The sequence below is a fragment of the Python bivittatus genome, unplaced genomic scaffold (assembly GCF_059951505.1).
Source record: "Python bivittatus isolate LINGU-HERP-01145 unplaced genomic scaffold, Pbiv_v1 ctg000850_np1212, whole genome shotgun sequence".
Lineage (NCBI taxonomy): Eukaryota > Metazoa > Chordata > Lepidosauria > Squamata > Pythonidae > Python > Python bivittatus.
The window spans coordinates 51,157,773-51,178,380 of record NW_028277112.1 but is presented as its reverse complement, the minus strand read 5'-3'; the positions used below and the strand labels follow the sequence as shown (position 1 = coordinate 51,178,380).

Sequence of the window (20,608 nt, the reverse complement as noted above, 5' to 3'; positions counted from 1 at the left end):
ACATCAACTCTGTTGTGTGAACATTAAAACCCAACATTGCTGCAGCCCCTCCATAATCTTGCCAAAGATTTGGGCTGATTTTGTGGGGTTCCCTGATGGTCTTTTGTCCGGCTTGAAAAGAATAGCCTCAGCAGCTGCAGTAACCATCCCCTGGTATTATTATATTATTATTTTACAAATTGTTCTTAATTATTCTGCAAAGCCAAAGAAATGGTCATCTTATTTATCTTCTGCAGCATTAGTGATCAGAAATAGTTTAGAGAGATTCTAACCTCACGTACAAAAATGCCCTTGGTGCTTTTTATGCAACAAAGAATATGTACAAATAAAATCTTAAAATAACCTTTTAAAGTTTATTAAGTGATAGGTCTTTGCTAAAACTTGCAGTGAATGTTTCATTGGCATTGCACTGCCAATGAAACATTCTGGAATAATGGCTCTGAAATATAGTATATTTCTAGAGACTGAACTCTATTTCATGACATAATCTCATATTTTGTCTATAGATGACATTACATAACATTGACTGACAATACAGAAATGAGGTCCTTGGACCAAAACTGAATGTTACACTTTGAATTATGCCCTTTTACCTTTCTAGTCATAGATGGATGGAAAATTGATATATTTATCCAAGTCTGAGACAAGCATATCTTATATTTCTCTTAAATTTGGATGAAAGCTACATATATACTTTATCACAACTTGTCAAGGAAGGCAGTCCTTCATTGATTTGATGAAGTTGTGAGCAGTACTCAAAAAGTTGTTAACATTCTCCTCTCCTATTAAACTTTATAGCAACTATTGTTGGCAAAGGTACATTTTATATGCTCAATTTTATTCTAAACATGAAATCTTTACTACAAAATTTTATGTTGCACAGGTAATTGAGCAGATTCTATGTGATGTGCCTATTCTTTTCATTATGAATTTGGACACCAATCTTCAAGGATCAAACTATGTATTAATGAATGGATTGTGGCTGTAAACTCAAAGGATAAGGTGGGGCCTATAGTAAACTCCTTTTGGGCTCTGATTTGCTGCAAAGGAAATTTTGAGGAAAGTGTTTTTTGTGAGGCAATCTTGAGTGAGAGCAAAAAAAAAAAGAATAATAATGAATAATAATGAAAAGAAGAAAAGTGTGGATAATTGATGTGACAATAACAGGGGATAGTAGAATGGAAGACAAAGAATTGGAAAAGATCCTAGGTTCTTGGGAAGAACTCGATGCGAATGAGGGCCAATACCAGTTAAAGAACTGGCAGCTGTGATTTCACATTGTTTATAAATAATAATAATAAAAAGCCTTAAGAATAAATGCATATAAAGCCAGAACTGAGAAGACAGCAACAGACAGCAAATGCCACCTCTGCAAAGAAGCTGAAGAAACAGTGGACCATCTTGTTAGCTGCTGCAAGAAGATCACACAGACTGACTACAAACAACGGCATGACAAAGTAGCAATAATGGTGCATTGGAATGTCTGTAAGAAATACCATTTGCCTGCAAGCAAGGACTGGTGGGACCACAAAACAGACAAAGTAATAGAAAATGAAGACCCTAAAGTGCTCTGGGACTTTAGATTCAAACAGACAAGTACCTGGCGCACAACAACCCAGACTTAACAACTGTTGATAAGAAAGACAAAAAAGTCTGAATAGTGGACACTGCAATACCTGGAGATAGCAGAATAGAAGAGAAAGAACTGGAGAAAATCACAAAATACAAAGACCTGAAAATAGAAGTAGAACAACTATGGCAAAAGAAAGCAAAAATAGTACCAATAGGTGCCTTAGGTGCAATCCCAAAACATCTGGAGCACCACTTGAAGGCCATTGGCGTTGACAAAATGCCAAATCCAGTCTAAACATCTGGCTGACTGTGTGGCCAACCATAATAATACTGGAGAAAAAAAGACTGGAGAGACCACAGAAAGAATGAACAAGAATTAGAGAAAATAATGAAAATAAAAATTGAACCAAGTATACAGTGGCAGCTTTGAGACCAGAGATTGGCGAAATGGAGTCTTTGCTGCAATCTGATCCAGAACTTTGTAGCAGCAACTAATCTAAGAAAGGAGACTTACTAGATAACTGATTTCTCCAATTCCATTTCTTCTCCTTTCTCTTTCCCTTTTGTTTAGAACATCTTGCCCCCAAGTAGCACTCTCCAAATGGCACCAATAGAAGAGAATATATGTAGCTCAGGGTTGAACTGTGGAGTCCTTGGGGTTATCTCAGCAAACAACCAACCTCAACAAACAACCAAGCTCAGAGAACTCCAAGGACTCCACTCCCCAAATGTATTAAGACTGCATCTCTCCAACATTCTGGAAGTTTAGGGAAAGCAGTTTGGAGACTTACCTTAAGTTGCCTCAGTTGTATTTTTTTCCCCTTTTCTCTTCTTCCTCATTAGGTAATTCAGCCAAGAATCTAAAAACCTGATTTCAAGGCAAAGTTGGACTTTGAGCCTCAGAATAAAAGCTCTCTTCTTTGAATGTAATTTTTGTATACATACGAACACCCCGAAAAACCACACACAAATTCTTTCCTCAGTATGTCCTTACTGTTAGGCTGGCTAGCAAGTCTCCCTAATTCCACCTATTTCCTTAGCACTTGGCATCCTAGTCCCATTCTTTACCTCAGTGTTTCTCAACCTTAGCAACTTTAAAATATGTGGACTTCAACTCCCAGAATTCCTCAATCAACATGTTGCCAACAAAGTTGACTGAGGAATTCTGGGAGTTGAAGTCCACATATCTTAAAGTTGCCAAGGTTAAGAAACACTTCTTTACCCACGCCTTCATTGTGTAACTCTCAATCCAGCTCTGAACTCCCCACTTTCTATTCTCATTCCATCAGGTAGCCTGCTCCTGGTTGATGCACTGGTTCCACCTTATCTTCATAGAACAGAACAGAAACTTTATTGATTTATCATCTGACCATATCAAAAGTATAAAACTAATACAAGTATACAAGTAAATACAAAGAATACAATAGAACAAACTCATAATAAGTCATCACCCCTGCAGTTAACCCCAATCTGATCTAAATAGTTTGTCCTCTTCAAAGTCACCTTTGATATAAAGAGTGCAGCCTTACTAGTGATATGCAGATTCATCCCCTGCAAAAAGTAAGACAATTTCTCCTGGGCACCCCAGTATTTTTTTTTTTAAGTAGGAATCTAAGTAAACAGGCCTTTCTTTGAATATAGTTTGCAAAGAGGATATGTGCAATGTCTTCAATAGCTGGTGCACCACAGATACAGTCTTTCTTCAAATGGAACTCCATGGAACCTCCCATATCTTACCATGGAGTCTAGTTGTTCAAAACCAGCTCTTGAAAAAGCTTTTCTAAGATGTTGGGGCATATAAGCTGTTAAATACTGTACTTTTCTAGCTGGGAGGCTGATTTGTGCTGAGCCAGCCACTTCAAAGACTTAACATGTTTAAGGGATGCAATATCGTCTTCGGCAGCCACATCCATGATCCTTTGAAACTTTTCTTGGCCTTCAGATCTGATTGGACTTGAAATTGGATGGAGAATCCATATTGTGATATGGCATTTGAGAGTTGGACAACCCAAGTGCAAGAAGACATATTATACAGCTGCTCTTCAGAACAAAGCTTGGGTAGTCTATCTGGGTCCACAAATAAGATCTTCAGCCAATAATTGAATACTTTAATTACTAAATGGCTTTGTATAGGGGGTATACCCAACTCTGCCCTTACTGCTGGCATTGGAATAGATTTGTCCACCCCCAAGATGCATTTCAAGAAAGTGGACTGTATTTGTTCCAAAAAGGGAACTTTTATATATCCCCATAGTTCTGCACCATATGTAATCATTGGGACTATTTTGCTGTACATACCTTTATGATTGGAATTAGAGAACCTGGGAGCTGTGGTTGGTGAGCCATCTCATGGCGTTGGCACAGGCTGTAGCCCCTAAAGAACTCCTCTTAAAAAGTGGGAACCAGGAGCCTGTTTCTGTAAAAACATGTCCTAGATATAAATAGGACTTAACCTGATCTGTATGTTCCCTATCCAGGCTCCCAGTTATACCTAGTCTGCCTCTTCCCAAAAACAACTACCTTGGTCTTAGATTTATTGATGTTCAGGTAGCTGAGTGCACAGTATAAACTAAACTACGCAGCAGTCTTCTCATCCCTACCTGGGTGTATGACATCAATACTGTGTCATCTGTGTAAAGCAGAATATTTACATGTTTTTTTTTAACTTCAGGCATATGCTTATTGGTTGAATGAAGGGACTTTGGGATATCATTAATATACAGGTTAAACAAGATGGGAGCCAGTATACATCCTTGTCTGGCCCTCTTGTTAGTACTAATTATCCCTGTTAAGGAACTATGAACTGTGTGTATCCTTAGGCATGAGTTTGAATATAATACCTTAATTAAAAAGAGGAGTCTGAGATCCATGCTCAGGTCCATAAGTTTCTTCCAAAGAAGGTCCACATTTATTGAATCAAATGCTGAGCTGAGATCCATAACAGTTGTAAACAGTTGGCCCCCTTTGGCTGTAGATTTTTCTATTACATGACATAAGATAAAATAGTTATCAATAATGGAGCAATCAGACCTGAATCCAGTTTGTTCTTTGGGGACCAAGTCCTTTTCAGTTACCCAGTCCTCAATCTTATATACAAGATATTTGGCATATAATTTTGCTACAATGTTAATTAGACTAATTAGTCTATAATTTGAGGGATCACCCTCACCATCCTTTTTGTAAATGGGGACCACAATAGAGAGCTCCCAAACAGCTGGAATTTGGCAAGAATTGTTCATAAGAGTAAATAAACCTGCAAGCAAGGGAGCTCACCAGTTAATATGACATTTTAATAATTCAGGGGGTAGGAAATCTTCCCCAGGAGCCTTATTGGGCTTCAAAGACTGAATAAGTCCTCACCTTATCTTCATATTTATCATTACTGGGGTACCTAAACATATATTCCTTCTGCCCTTCCATCTGTCCCTGGGCTCATAAGGGACCAGACACATTCTGGGGAATTAAAACATTGCACAGCATTATTATTGATGTAATACTAAAGCACATCAGTTTTAGTTTCCCATTGTGACCTTGAGTCAACATGCAATTGCCTTAAGTTCAGTCTTAAACCAGCAAGTCAGGTTGGTTTGCTTTGGTTTAGAAATTTAATAGAGTTCAATTGTATACATGGGGCTAGTTATTTTCATTTGACCAACACTGGTAGGCATTAATCAGAAGATATTTGATGCATAATTTATTCCAATTTTGAAGTCTAAAGTCAAGGCAAATATTGCCCTCCTGATCACTGTGTTTTCAATGAATAATTACAAATTGGTTTTCAATTTGTTCAATTGTTGTATTCCTCCCCCCCCCAAAAAAATAAAAGTTTAGTGTATACTATTCCTCATATAATTACTTCCAATGATGCTGCTGAAGAAGTTGAAACTCAGCAAAACTATGGAGGAAAAGGAGACAATGCTTACATGTTACACTGGCTTCTTCGTACCATTGGGTGAGTGACTCATAAGATAATGCCATGGATAGAAAGTCAAAATTGTTTATATTGCTTGGAAATATCCTAACAATTCATCTTTCATTGGTGCCAGGAAAAAAATATTTTTTAAAACAAGTAAAAGGTTGCTTATTTAAAACATTTTTAAATATTTTTTTTAAATGTTGCTTGATTTGTATATTGGTGAATATACAGTATATACTTCTCCCAGATGAGACAAAAGTGATCCTTACCTTAAGAAGTTCTAATGCCGGGATAACAGTACGCCAACATAATTTGAGCATACAATGATAGTACATCTTTATCCTCAAGAATACTCATGGGTGGCACAGCAAGCTTTACCATTGTACTATACAGGTTTGTTGACAGTGTTTTGTGTGTAACAATAAGACACTGTAGACTCATTTGCAGATCCCAGATCTATCATTTTCTTTAATAATTTTTATTTTATTTCATTAAACTCAAAACCATTACAATTAATATTTCTTTTTTAAAAGCCTTAATAGTTGTGGTATTATATATAAACGAAATAGCCATAATATAACTATATTTTTTTATGAGGAACTATATAAACTATAGAGTTTGTAAAAGAGACCTGACTTCGTGTATATTAAAAAGCTACACGCTGAAGAGAAGTAAATGAATAAAACTCTATACCAAACTACTGTAATTACAGAATATACAAAAGAAAAAGAAAAAAACCAAAGAATTCGGGAAGAAATGAGAAAAAAGTAGAAACTATAAAAATAAAGCAAAACATCTAAATTCTATCAATTTATCTGCCTACAAAAAGAAAGATGTCAGACTATTAAATTTATATAACTCTCCTCCACTTTTTTCAGGGTCATGATTTGATTTTCAAACCGTGAATTGAACCCAGGCTATTCAGAATCATGTTATCTGAAATCAGCATTGTATTGATAGAGAGGCAAGGTAAGTCCATCGTTTTAATGGAAGAGCAGGTTCCTAACTCTTCGTAGATGAACTCTGAACTGGGAAGTTCCCGCAAGGGAATAAATGGGGACAGGGTCACCCAATGAGCTTTTAAAAGAGCCCTGCTCCTTCTCATGCCTCTTTTCCCTGAACTATTTTATCCCATTATAAGGGCTCCAGATTTTTTTTATGGGTATATTTGGTTTATATGTTCCTTCTCAGTGTTTTGTTGTGCCTTTCAGATTTAAAGGAATCTTTTCTTTTCATTAAATAATAATCTACTCTAGAAGCCTTCCTAGCCAAATGAACTAGCACACCCAATTCTGTTAGGATCTTTGCTTCTCTAACATAAAGCAGTGCAGCATAAAAAGGCCACATGACTCATTTTATACAGCTGCGTGTGCCTACTCTATTAGGTCCAAACATAAAGAGTTACTCACTGGAATGCCACCATACTAGTTGCACGCACTGAAGCAATATTTCAAACTAGTTCATTTATAAAATGGCTGCTTTCATTTTGCAAAGTGGAAAATTCTGTTTTAAGCCAATAGCCAATATTTAAATGGACAGATTTGGCAAAACTGAATAAGCTGGTGGTAGGGCTAATGCTAATTGCTGCTGTTTCCTCTGAAATTCACCTGCAGTTGCCGTTGCTGGTCAGTTTCCATTATGGTGTTTCTGAATCTATGGAGACTCCCAGTTTTTTAGTGGCTTTCTTCCACTGACAACTGTTTACATTCATTTCTAAACAGAAGCAACTGCAGGGAAGTTAGGAAGGTAACTTTCATTTCTGGATGTGGAATATTTATACACCACCCCCTCTGAGATCTACTTTCCAAGGCTGTTTGCCATACCATTAAAGACAACCATTTAGCAGACTAGCTGAAAGATCTAACATCAGGCAAGTCATACTGCCACATAGAAAACAAGCTATGTTCCTCTTGCACATCTCTATGTCAGAAGAAAAATGTGTGTTTTTTATTATTAGAGAGGTCAATTCTTGGCTGTGCTTCCTGTTCCCCAGCTCACCTTCAACTAGCAGTAGTGAGCACCTGAAAGCATTTGTCAACTTTGTTGGTGAGGACAAAACGAAGGGAAACTAGACTGGATTTATTGTGCATGACAATGGCTTGCTAATCTACCAGGCCCTGGGAAGACAGGCCCAACCAGCAAAGCCCCATCGTAGTATAATTCTCGGCCTGCTTACACAGAAGTTAAGTGCTCCTAGAAGCGTATTTAGGTTTGCATTGCATTAAGAACCATTTTAAACAGATTTAAAAGTGGCTTTCTAAACGCCATCAGCAAAATTGCAGTCAAAGAATACTAAGTCTCATTAGTACTGGCTATTAATAATTGTGGTATCACGTTCTGGCATTTGAAAGCTATCAAAAATGGAAATTGTCCTAATTGAGGTGCTGTGACAGAGAAGGTTCTGCCATTTATTGCCCTCCATCTCTCCTAACTAAACCTGGGTCGAGAGAAAAGATTACTACAAAGATTCTGGCACAGGTTTCCCAACGTGTTGGGACTACAACTCCCATAAGATCATAGTTCATATATGGAATAGATGGTCCTTCAGATATCCAGTTTGAATTAAATTTTTGTTGAAGGTTTATTGATTAAAGCAAGTTTTTTAGAACTTTTTTTCAGAAATAAATGGGCAAGCCATGAGTCTTGTAAGACTGGACAAAACATTTCTTTGTGTTATTAATCCCACCTTGCTGCTGTTTTGTGAGCGAAATGGAGCTGTGGAGTATCTTTCAAAAAATTAATAAAGCCTTCTCTAGCACTCTTTTTTTTCATCACATATGTGAAATGTGTGAAATAATTAGCCAGTACAAATGGGTGGAGTGTGAGTCATTCTTTGCTGAATTGCCACAACTCATTTTTCTATATGTAGTGAAAGGTGAAATTTCTGAACTAGATGAGACTGAACATCTCTTTTTAGAAATTAACCACTATCCAACAGAGGGAAAGCAGAGATAGTAATAGATCTCAGAAACCACATCCTGTTAATTAAAACTGCCATTGTGGTATGAGCTGGCAGATTTAAAGTAGAATTCAATATTTTTGTAGAGAGGGCACTGGGCAATTTTTAAAACACACAGCGCACTATTTGAAGTTTTATCACCACTTGATTGCACCACTGATTTTTCTGCATAGTTGCTTATTTGTGTTTATAAGTTTGTATTTTTTACATTATGCTTACATTTTTATTATAAACTAGACAACCCGTGTCCTGCTGGGTCATCGTTTCAGAAATATTTCTTTACCAAAACAGAGAAACAGAATGACCATGGGTGGGTTGCTACTGATTTGGTTTGAAAATTAAAGAAGAAAACATCAGTTTATTAAAGAAGAAAGATGCGTAGCAAGAGAAATATAGATGCTTTTTGTTTAACAAAGGATGCTATTGATGACCTTTCTGGTTGATCTGCCATTCTTTAAGAATACTCTTTCACTTTTTTTCATTTCACAACATTTTGGGAAAGCTGTGCCAGAATCTTTGTAGTAATCTTTTCTCTCAACCCTGGTTTAGTTAGGAGAGATGGAAGGCAAAAAATGGCAGAAGCTTCTCTGTCACAGCACCTCAATTAGCACAATTCCCATTTTTGAAATTTGCAAATTTTTGAAATTTGCAAATGAAATTTCACAACATTTTCACTTCTTTTTCTCTGGCTGATGGATTTGCCCTTGAATAATCACAGAAGGATTCTCTCCATTCCTCTTTGGAAGGACTTCTTTGGCACCAAAGGATGTCATTTGGTAGAGGCAGTTGTATTGTCTGATGAATGACTTGTCTGCAATAGCTTCATCATTGCTGTATAAATTGAGGAGTTCATTAGGCAGAGGTTGCAAATTCCCTATCCTGACCTTCCCCTTCATTCAGCAGAAATTGGCGGTTCGTCCAGGGAATAGGAAGGCACAACAGCTGAGGGCAGACTTTGGCCATCACACCAATATCAGTGGAAATATTACGCTGTGTGAGTCATACATTTTCCCTTGCTCTTTTTCTGTTGAGGTCTTATCATTGAAGGCAGGTATTGTCATGTTGAGGAACTCTCGCAGTAATTACTGTCTGCCACATATTCTTGAGTTGATCTTCTCTTTCCTCCTCCATCTCTTCTTGTGTCTTCATTCTGTGCCTTTCGTTGTCATTCTGGAGACATGCAGCCCTTTCATCTTCCGCTTGTTCATATCTTTTGCTATATGTTCTTTGTCTCTGATCCTGGAGATGTGTACTTCTCTGCTCCTTTGTTTCTTCACTCTTGTCCTTCTGTGCCTCTAGTTGTCATTCTGGAGACGTGCACACCTCCTCCTCTGTCTCTCCTTCTCTCATGTCAATTGTCCTGTTTGTTCCTGGATCCTTGTCATCCTGGAGTCATGCAGCCTGGCCTCATCCATTTCTTGTTCTCTCTTCCTCCTTGCCGCTTCCCAACGATGTTTGGTGTCATCTGTTAACCACGATGTACCCCCTCTCTTTCTGTGTGGCATAATTAGATTGACAGTATTTTAATTGTTTTAGTACTGTACACAATGCTGTACAGTAAGAATTCAGACTTCCTGCTGGCTTACTTTGCCAAATTTCAATCCCTGAGGTATACACTGCTATCATCCCCTCAGAAGAGTTCACACTTCCTGCCAGCTTCCCCACTGACTTGTGGGAAGCTGGCAGGGAGTGTTGGAAATGACAATCATGTGACCGTGGCTGAGCATGGTGGTACAGCAGCATGGTGGCACTGAAGCAGCCACAACTTTTCCAAATTTCAATCCCACAGAAGTAATAGGTCCCTGATTTGGATGCATTCTTTAAGTCAGCCCATTTGAGATACATTGATTCAAAAATTGTTGCCTTATGATGCACCATTTCGCCCAACTGAAGGTTACAAACAGACAAACAGGAGAGTTTTAGTAGTATATAGATAACACTGGAATTCAGAAATTAAAGAGTGGAGTAGAAATATAGTAAGTAAATATATTTTTGCTCTAAAGTATAAAATCAATTTATCCTGTCAATTAGAGGTACAGTTTTGACTGAGGTCTGAAATGTGAGACAGAGCAGGGCAGATTTTTATTTACCCTGGTGAAGCAGAATTTGAACTAGCTTTGCTCCAGTTCTGGACCCCTTGATGCTCCATTTCTATTTACTTCTCCAGAGTTCTTTAACACTGCAACCACATCAAAACTTTATGTTTCATTAACATAAAACACAATGATTGGGAGTGGTGATTATATTGGATTTAATGACTCAGTGGCATCTTCCGGAAACCACAATGACAGCAAAGTGATAACCTCCATATGGTGATGGCATCATGCAAATGCTGACCTTACATATTTAGGTTCTGACATCCAATGCAGTCACAGCATTTGTGTGATGATGCCTCACATGTGTCTAATTTGCTTCTGTCTGATCCCCTGGGGATGCCCATGGATCTAACTGGATATTTTAGGAGGACAAGAGAGTTCATCTCTTATACTTCCATCTCAAGCCCTGACCATCAGCTCCACTGGTACATAAGAACCCTCAACCTGGGGTTACTATCACTTCACACTTCAACTGAATCTGTCATAGCATAATATTATAAGCCATTTAAAAATAAATCACTTCTAAATGAAAGTAGCTGAAAACCCATACATTAATCCTATGAAATACGATATGTTTCTTCCCCTTAAATAGCTCTCATATAAATTTCATTCATTCTGCTAAAAAATAACCATTTTTGTTTTTCATATTTTACATTGTGGAAGAATAAAGCTCCCTTGTTCTGATCTGGCATCAAATCAGAGTGGACTGCTTTCAGTGTGACCTAACCCAGAGGTCTCTGCACACCCTACTTTCCATATATTTTTAAAGTATGTATGTATTAATGTATATATGTATGTATTTTCTCTATTGTTATACAATCATGAGTGTTAAGGACTCATGGTAGTAGAAGATATATAAGATGCCAGAAGACTTAAATCATGGACCCTTATACTTTCTCCATAATCACCAATACAGGAGTCATGAAAAGGGAACTGTTGCCTTTTTTTAATTATTCTGCAGTTATCACCCAGATTACAGCAAGACAATTCAGCTAAACCTATTTGGAATGTGGAATGGCTGGCCTAGAATGGCTGAAGTAGGGTTGGGTTTTCATTCTAAGCAACTTGCATATTCTTTCCCCATAGAGGCTGCCTTTTGCAAAAGCAGTAGGAGAACTGTGGTCCACCAGATGTTGCTAAACTGCATGTGTCCATTCGCCTCAAGTAGCATGGACAATGATGAGGAATCCTGGGAACTGTAATTTAGCAATATAAGGTGGGCCAGAGGTTTCCATTCCTAAGTCTTGACCAACAGTTTAACCAGATTACCCAGACATACTATTTTTATATCAGAATAAAACAAGAAAGAGAAGAGAAATCCATACACGCACAAACTGGACAGTGTATTAATATACTGTTAATTAGAAAAATTATAATTAAGTAAGTGATTACCATATGGGAGCAATTTTCAAATTAAGAGAATTATTTATGAAACTCAGTCATACAAGCTCCCTGTTTCAGATTTTTCTACAAGTTTGTGAAAGGCTCATTGGCACCATCTAGTGCTCCTTTTCCAAAAAAATTAAAATGAACTTTAACGTCAGCAGTGCCATAATAATTCTTTAGTCAGCCAGAATGCAGGATTGCACTGGCTTTTTTTTATCGCTAAGTAGGTAGTGAAATGCTCTAATTGCAGAAGTTTTTCCATGGCTACTTTGAAACCTTTCCCATTAATGCCTGCAACTTCCTTTCAATGTTCATAGAGTTACTTAGGATTAAGCACCACTGAACTCTAGTGAACTTGCTCCTGAGCAGACATCAGAGTTAGGGTTATATTGTGACCTATAAAAGAGGAAGTCCCTGCCAGTTTAAATCATTTTTCTATTTTTAATTCATTAGGTGGTTTTTGGCAAGTACACTTCTCTTAGCCTCCGTTCCTACCACCTGTATTATAGATTATAGTAGTTAATAAGCTTTAGTTAGAATTTTGAACTGGGACTGGGGAGAATCAGATTCAAGTCTCTATTCATTCATTAAGTTCACTAGGCAGGATTGAGTTGTTGCATGGATGAAACAGGGAAGTAGAATTATGTACAATATTCTGCCTTAAACTCCTATGGGAAAGGTGACTTATAAATGAACAGATGCACAATATTCAGTACTGAAGTCTGTCCATATTTTGTTACATACCACACCAGTTAATATGCTATAAAGTGGTAAATGTCACTAACAATGGTACATAGCCAACTGAGTATTGGCTTAACCAAAGTTGGCTAGAAGTTGCTCCTATCAGTACAAGAGTAATCACAAAAGGATTGAAAAATCATGCTCTCTATCTGGATCCCTTTGCTCTTGCAAACAGTTGATTGAAAAGTGGGTATATTGGAGCCTTGTGGCCCTCATCCAAAATACAGTTGAGCAAAACAATTCTGTATTTGAATTATGCCAGAACTGGAGATGCATCATTGCTACATCAGCAGAACTGCCCACTGTGTCCAATACATATTCTTCCCAGAATAGGAGCAGGAAAGCCAGGGGAGAGAAATATAAAGATGTTACTATAAAGATGACGTCCACGTTCTTCCCCAGCAACATCCCTTACCTTCTGACTTGTGTTTACCCTAGGTGGGGTTTTTAATACTGGCGGTGGGATGCTGTAAGAAATGAAGCTGGGAAAGCAGAAACCAACAATTGTAGATAAGGCAATAACAATTAGCAGGTACTGTATCTTCCAATCTTGAGATGGGAGGAAGACAGCCACATTTTCATTCTCAAAAAGATGAAATAAAAAGGCCTAGAACATATACCCAGAAGCATGCATGTATGTACTGTATATATCTGTATGTATGAATGTATGTATGTGTATATATAAAAAATTCCCCTCTCACCCCTATGGGTGGTATGCATCTTCCTCAATCCTGGGTCCTCTACCAGAGGCCTGGGAGTCTGAGGGTTCTGTGCAGTATCTTAGCTGTTCCTAGCCCTGCACTCTTCTGGACAGAGAGCTCTGATGCTGTTCCTGGGATCTATTGGAGCCACTCTCCCAGTTAAGATTCACAGCCCCAAGTGCTCCTACCACCACTGGGACCACTTTGGCCTTGACTTTCCACATCCTCTCTAGTTCCTCCTTCAGGCCCTGATACTTCTCCAGCTTCTCATACTCCTTCCTGATGTTGCTGTGACTTGGCACCACTACATCTATCTATCTATCTATCTATCTATCTATCTATCTATCTATCTATCTATCTATCTATCTATCTATCTATCCATCCATCCATCCATCCATCCATCCATCCATCCATCCATCCATCCATACACACACACACACACACACACACACACACACATTTCTGTGAACTGCAGCAGGCGGATCTTCTGTATATATGGCTTCATTCTTGTCTGCAACATAGTAACTATTCTAATCATCAGCTTCTGCTGTAAGCATGTTCTTCAACAGAGGTTAAGCCTGGGCAGTCTAGAATTATTGCTGTGCCTTGCCAGAAGTCTGGTAGATGCTGTACTTGAATAACACCAACCCTTCCTTAATTGGGTGTCCTCCAAATGTGTTGCATCTACAATCCAGCATTCCCAACCAACATTTGGTGAGCATAATCTCAGCTTAGCTTGGGAAAAGCTGAGTTACAAAGTATCTTAAGTTCTGTCATGGCAACAATTGCTGATGTGATGCAACTATTTGTTTTCCTGTTGACATCAATGGAAGAAAAATTTGCATACCACATCTGATGCTGATATAATATTTTTTCAGAAGCATGATCATGCCCTAAATGGCTTTGCTTCCCATGTCTTAGACACAATTCTGTTTCATTTCAGTTCTTCAGCAGGCATACATGTCATGCTGGTGATATATCTACTATTTTGCTGAATTTTTTAGTCTCTCAGATGACAGATCCCTACTGTTACAGGATTGTGGAATTAAAGTAATGCTTTAGCATTCAAGCATATGATTAATACCACTATTACTATCACCTGTACAATCTTAAACTGTTAGACTATTTTATTAGATTACAATATATTTTTGTACATCACTTATTTTCCTTATTGGTCTTTGTGGAACTGATTATAAACTGGTCTTAAAAGAATTATCAAAAAGGTAACCATATTGACCTGTTAGAGAAAAAACAACAGTGTATTATGTGGAATCAACCAGGAATTGTTGTAGAGTAAACATTAATAGACATCTACTGGATACCAGTCTACAAAAGCAGATGCATATGCAATTTTTATAGTATGTAGCTGTTAATATACTGCAGGTTTCTTTGTTGTATAAAAGAAATAACCCTTCTTCTAACCCACCATCCTTTCAGAGCAGAAAAACAGTACAAATAAGCAATAAATATTAGATTATTTTAGTGATATTATAAAGAATTAGAGCTAGATTGGTTACTAAAATATTCTCAGTTTCTATATAGCTTTTTTTAACCTATTCCCACTCTTTCTTGCTGTGTTATTATTGTAAGAAGTCATATGATGTTATGTTCTGCTAATAAGAGAGCATAAATTCATGTTTCCCCACTGCTTTTATGTAAGGTTTCCCTGTTATTTTACAAGAACAAGTTAATCTATTTAGTAAACTTTGAGCATACTCCTCTTCATTATTATCTGAAAAGATTCCATCATTCACACTTGTAACAACAAACCATCCATTAAATCATAAACGAATTTAAATTATGAAATGCTTTGTTCACCAAAAAAAAAAAGTTGTTTTTCAAAACTCTTTGAAGTAGGAAGGCCAGTCTGCGGTGCTAGATACCACACCTACCACCAATTGCACAGAAAAGGATCCATCGTGGCTTTCATCCATTTGATCTTTATTCCCTTCCTGACTGAATTAAGAAAGCATGAAAATACTACAAAGTTCAACAGGAAAGGAAAGACTTCTAAATACCTCAGTCACCACAGCTTAATCTCAGGGGAGGAGGACAAGTGGGAAGCCACATGACAGAGGAGTGGGAACATTTAGGGACTTTCCCTCCTCAACTATCATTGTTTTTAAGAACATCATGAAAGCACCAAGTAAAAGTTGAAAGATGCATGTAATCACCCAGAATAGGACAGGAGAAATGTGAAGGCTATGTGTGCTTATCAAAGAATATCAATAATGCAACATAATTCTTCATCTTGTCTGTTAAGTGTGACCTTTTCTGGAAAAGGCTGATCTTGTCATAATTACACGAGTCCAAAAGGCTTGATTTAAATAAAAATTATACAAGGCTACCTTCAAACATTTTACAGCTCTAGTTCCAAACAGGAGCCTGGGTATTTGTTTATATTATATTATATTTATTTATATTATAATGCTATTGTATATAACACTAATGTTACATCAATTCCATTGACATTTGATTTGCTAGGTTTCAAGTTCAGTTCAAGATACTCAGCTTCAATTCTAAAATCCAAATTAGTTTGGGGACCATAATTTCTGAAGCCTTGTCTTCTCTTATGTGACCTCAGGTTAGTCTCCAAGAGAAGCCCTAACTCTAACACAGTAGATAGCAGCAAACTGGAGATTTCTGTATGTTTTTCTTGTTGTCTCTATGTCAAGTTCTACCTACCCTACTATAATGTGTGATTCCACAACAAATACCTATCTTATGGACTGTACTATATCAAGAAACTCACCAACTTCACTCTCATTGCTGATTTAGGCCACAAGTTAAAAGAAGTTCATTCAAAGAGGTGTATTGCCAATTGTCAAGGCAGTGATCAGGTGCCCAGGCAATTGGTTCTTTTAGTTCTTTTAGATCCAGAGACAATAACCATACACCAATAAGTAAGGAGATTTCAAGCTTTATTGTTAACACTAACAAACAGATTTAAACAAGAATCTAAAAATATAAGATACAAATCAGAAATACAAAAGCATAGTATAAAGGCCTAACATACCAAGCAAGATGACAGAACTCTTCCCCTACTGTCAGGAGCCTCAATAAGGCGACAGTGGAAAGGCCCCAAGATGGCTTAGATAACACAGCTCCTGGTCCCAAGGCCTGTGTCCACGCTCCAAGCTCAAGAGGTAATGCCGGGGTCTTTTATCCCTATCCTATCCCTAAAACCTCATGGCCTATTTCCATGGTACCAAGACTGCAAGACCTGACTTAACTAGATGTTGCACCTGTTCATCACTGATTGAATCCTGGAAGGTCTGGGAACTGTACAGGTGACTTTGAGGTCCTCCCTACTCCCCCACTCCCAAGCAAGAGTGAAAAACAAGCCAGCTAAACATCATTATGACTCAAACCTTCTTAACACATGCAGGACATATCAAAATATATCACCTTACTCCTCGAAATATAATAGTCTTCCGCATTGCCACTACAGACAGTCTCTGGCCTCTTATATTTTGGTTTGGTTTGGTTTTTCTTATTTTCTTTTGTTCTGTTTTATGGGTTTCATTCCAGTATTTGTATTGCTGAGTGGATGCTAGGAAGAATTGCTTGACTGTGTTGACTGTATTTTCTATATACTTCATTAGCCACTCTATTTAGTCTCTATTTTGTGCAAAAACAGAAAGATACGAGTGTACTAAAGAATTAATAATGTAAGTAACATAAATGCAATACCATATCTCTATTTCCATCTTTGACCAGGATATTTAATGCTAATAAAGAAATGGAACTTCTGTACACATGAGGGATTATTAAGGATTTCTTTTTCTTATGGCATTTGACTTAGCTGGATGGTATTTTTAATCTGGTCTGAATGCCTCTGGTATGATTGTAAGTCCTGAGAAGATCCAAGTAAAGCTTAACAAGAAAGAAATCCAGGCCAGAAAGACAAAAGACTCAAGACAAACTGGTATCTTTTCTAGGGCTCTGCAGTGCTTCATTTTCAAAAGCAAGAAAGTTCTTCCAATCGCATGGATGATACAGACACATAGCACTCACTGGCAACTCCTTAAAAAATCCGAAGCACAGCATACCCCTGAAAAATAAATCCCTTTGTTTTAGTCTGCTGTACAGTCACTACAATTTAGTGTAATAGAACAATAACATTTACAACTCCAACAAAGGGATTCAATCTTGCCTCATTAACCCCACTGACACAGTGATCAGAATCCTTCTAGACACTGCAGAAAAGCAGAGACGGGTACTCCCTCAATGAACATGAAAAAGGCTTCCACAACTCTGGCAGTTACTCACCACTCTTTCTGTCCCTCCCCAGCTTTCTGCTAACTCCCCCCACTCCATTAAAAAACATGCCTGCAACCTTTATACAGGAATTCATTTTGAAGCTTAGGAATCATCCTTTGTCTTTCATTTATATCCACCACAATCATGAGACTTTCAGTGGTTTAGAATTGTTATGAGCCATAAAAGCCTTGACTTATTTTGTCTCCTTCCTTCCTTCCTTCCTTCCTTCCTTCCTTCCTTCCTTCCTTCCTTCCTTCCTTCCTTCCTTCCTTCCTTCCTTCCTTCCTTCCTTCCTTCCTTCCTATGACTAGTGATGATATATCTATTTGTGTGGGGATGGGTATTTCCTCCATCAACTATCTCCAACAACTGGATCTCCTCCAGATACGTGGATTTCAACTCCAGGAAATCTCCAGACAGCATTGCTAAAAATTCTTGAAAGTTGAAGTGTACACATTTGGTGGATACCCCCAAGTGGGAGAAGGCTGTTCCAGATGTTTTTGCACTTTAAGTATCATAAGCACCAACCAATATGGCCAATGGCAGGGGTTTAGAAATTGTAAATCAAAATATCTGGAGAGCACCATGTTGTCTGTCTGTGGATTACTATACATCCTACATTAAATATATTGAAATAAATATGCATAAATTTGTAAAAAGCTGAAGTTTCCTTTTAATATGGAACAAACAGCATCACATTAATGTAAATTATTGTTTATTGAAAATCCTAACCAATTGTTGATCTCCTTATCTTCACCCAGTTAAAATCACACCCTATTTTTCCTCTAATTATTGTCTACTTAAACACCCCATGTTCAATCCAGTCAGGAGAATTTCCTTAATTACAGGTTACTGACCCAGAATACATCATTCATGTATCATTTATATTTTCTGCAACCTCAGCACCTTTTTTCATATGAATATATAGTAGCAGCCATTTCATTTCTCCCAGGCCATTACTGTTATTTGCCTAGTAGGATCTTCAGATGCATTGCTTCCATTCCTAAATTTTCAAGTTTACCCAGATTCTATTTTATGAAGATTCTGTTTTGATGTAAGTCCATGTGAGATCAAGATATGAAGAGATCTACTTAAGACCTGCTCTGGGTATACAGCAAAATGAGGAAGTCCTGATTGGTTCAAGATTGAATATTTTCTGAAGGAACATGGTGAACACCAGTTTAGAATGTTTTCTTGTGTTAAGGAGAAATTCTGCAGGAAGAAATCTAACAGGACAAAAATTAGATTGGCTAAATCATTCTCCCTAATGCAATGCACTGGAATTTTGCCTTTCTCAGGGTGATTCAGGGTTTACAAACTCCTGCTCTCCTGCTGCAGGTGTAGATCTGGCATCATCATCATACATCTGGAGCACCACTTGAAGACCATCGGCATTGACAAAATCATCAGTCAATTGCAAAAGGCAGCTTTACTTGGAACAGCTTACATCCTGCGACGATACCTGTAACACCATCAGACAACACCTGCCTCTCCCAGGTCCTCGATAGAAGGATAAAAATGCCAAATCCAATCTAAACATCTGGCTGACTGTGCGACCAACAATAATAATAGCTTATAAACATTCAGTAGGTTTCACTCATATAGAAACCCCAATGTATAATTCTCTTTCAGGTAAAGTGGAGTTTCATTATTAACACTGAAACTTCTTCATTGTCCAGTCCCACACATGGTGAACATCTCACGGAAAGTCCCTTCCAGCCTTGTCAAATAAATAAAGTTGTGTAATAAATGAAAAGGTGATCTCATATATTTGTGTTACAATCCTTGCAAGAGATTCCACATTGCCACTAGGTGTCACTATTGAAAAACATAATAAAAAAAATTGAATATAATGTTATAAATACACAGAAACAAGAAAACATTAAAAGGAGGCAATATTTCAGTTTACAACTATTATAGCAGTATTGATTTAGACAAGCAAAATGAATTTCATATGTTCAAAGACATCCATTTAAAAAGTTGTTAAATATACCAATCATAATTTAGCTTCCTACTTAGTGTCATATGCATTAATCCAGAGATGCAAAGCTGCATTTGGTCTCCAGAAGCCTTGAGTGTAGCCCCGAGAGATCTCTAAAAGTTATTACTAAATTGTAGTTTTTAATCTGGTAGAGGAGAGAAATTATTAAACACCCAACTGCAGAGTAGCCATGTTAATCAGACTGAATTTAAATTAAACTTGCATGGGAATGGAATGGAATGGAATGGAATGGATGTGTTTTTTCCTCATCCTACTACTGCTTTATGAAGTACAGTTCTCAGCATGCTCCCCAAAAGCCAAGTACATCCTACAACCTAGAAAAATGCCTGCACTATCATAAAATCAAAGAATTTCATCATGCTGGCTGGGGAATTCTGAGAGTTGAAGTTCACACATCTTAAAGTTGCCAAGTTTGAAAAACACTGATCTATTCCAACTCAGTGCAGGAATCCACTATTACAGCTTCCTTGACGAGGACCATCCAGCCACTGTTTAAAAACTTCCAGAGGAAAAAAAAAGCTCATCACCTGGAACAAATCTTTCTGTTAGGAAATTGTCCTTAATGTCCAATTAAAATCTGTTTCTTTGTAATTTAAGCTTATTGTTTCTCACCGTTCTGTTGGATCAACCCTGAACAATTCTGCCTTGTCTTCTTCACGACAGCCTTTCAAATACTTGGAGAGTTACCATGTCTCCTTACAGTTTTCTCTTCTTCAGGTTAATTATACCCAATGCCACCAAATATTTCTCATTTTTTCTTTCCTTCCAGGCACCTTACCATATAGATTGTTCTCCCCTGGACACACTCCAGTTTGCCAATGTCCCTCCTAAAATGCAGATGTCAAGCCCCATGCAGCTAGGCAAGATCAAAACTGCAAGAATTACACCGATTTTAGTAAAGTATCTTAACATTAGTCTGAGATAAATAGAGAACATAAGTTAAATTTCCCAGCCTCATTTATACCGAGTTAT

At 37.5% G+C, this 20,608-nt stretch overlaps 1 long non-coding RNA gene across 1 annotated transcript in view; it reads left to right on the top strand.

The window, feature by feature from the left end:
- Positions 1-9,665, top strand: part of LOC148213840 (uncharacterized) — a 49,930-nt gene extending 40,265 nt beyond the window's left edge. The window contains exons 3-4 of the long non-coding RNA XR_015793764.1: positions 6,367-6,457; positions 9,351-9,665. This is a non-coding gene — a long non-coding RNA (uncharacterized LOC148213840). The remainder of the gene's footprint in view (positions 1-6,366; positions 6,458-9,350) is intronic.
- Positions 9,666-20,608: the final 10,943 nt, after the last annotated feature.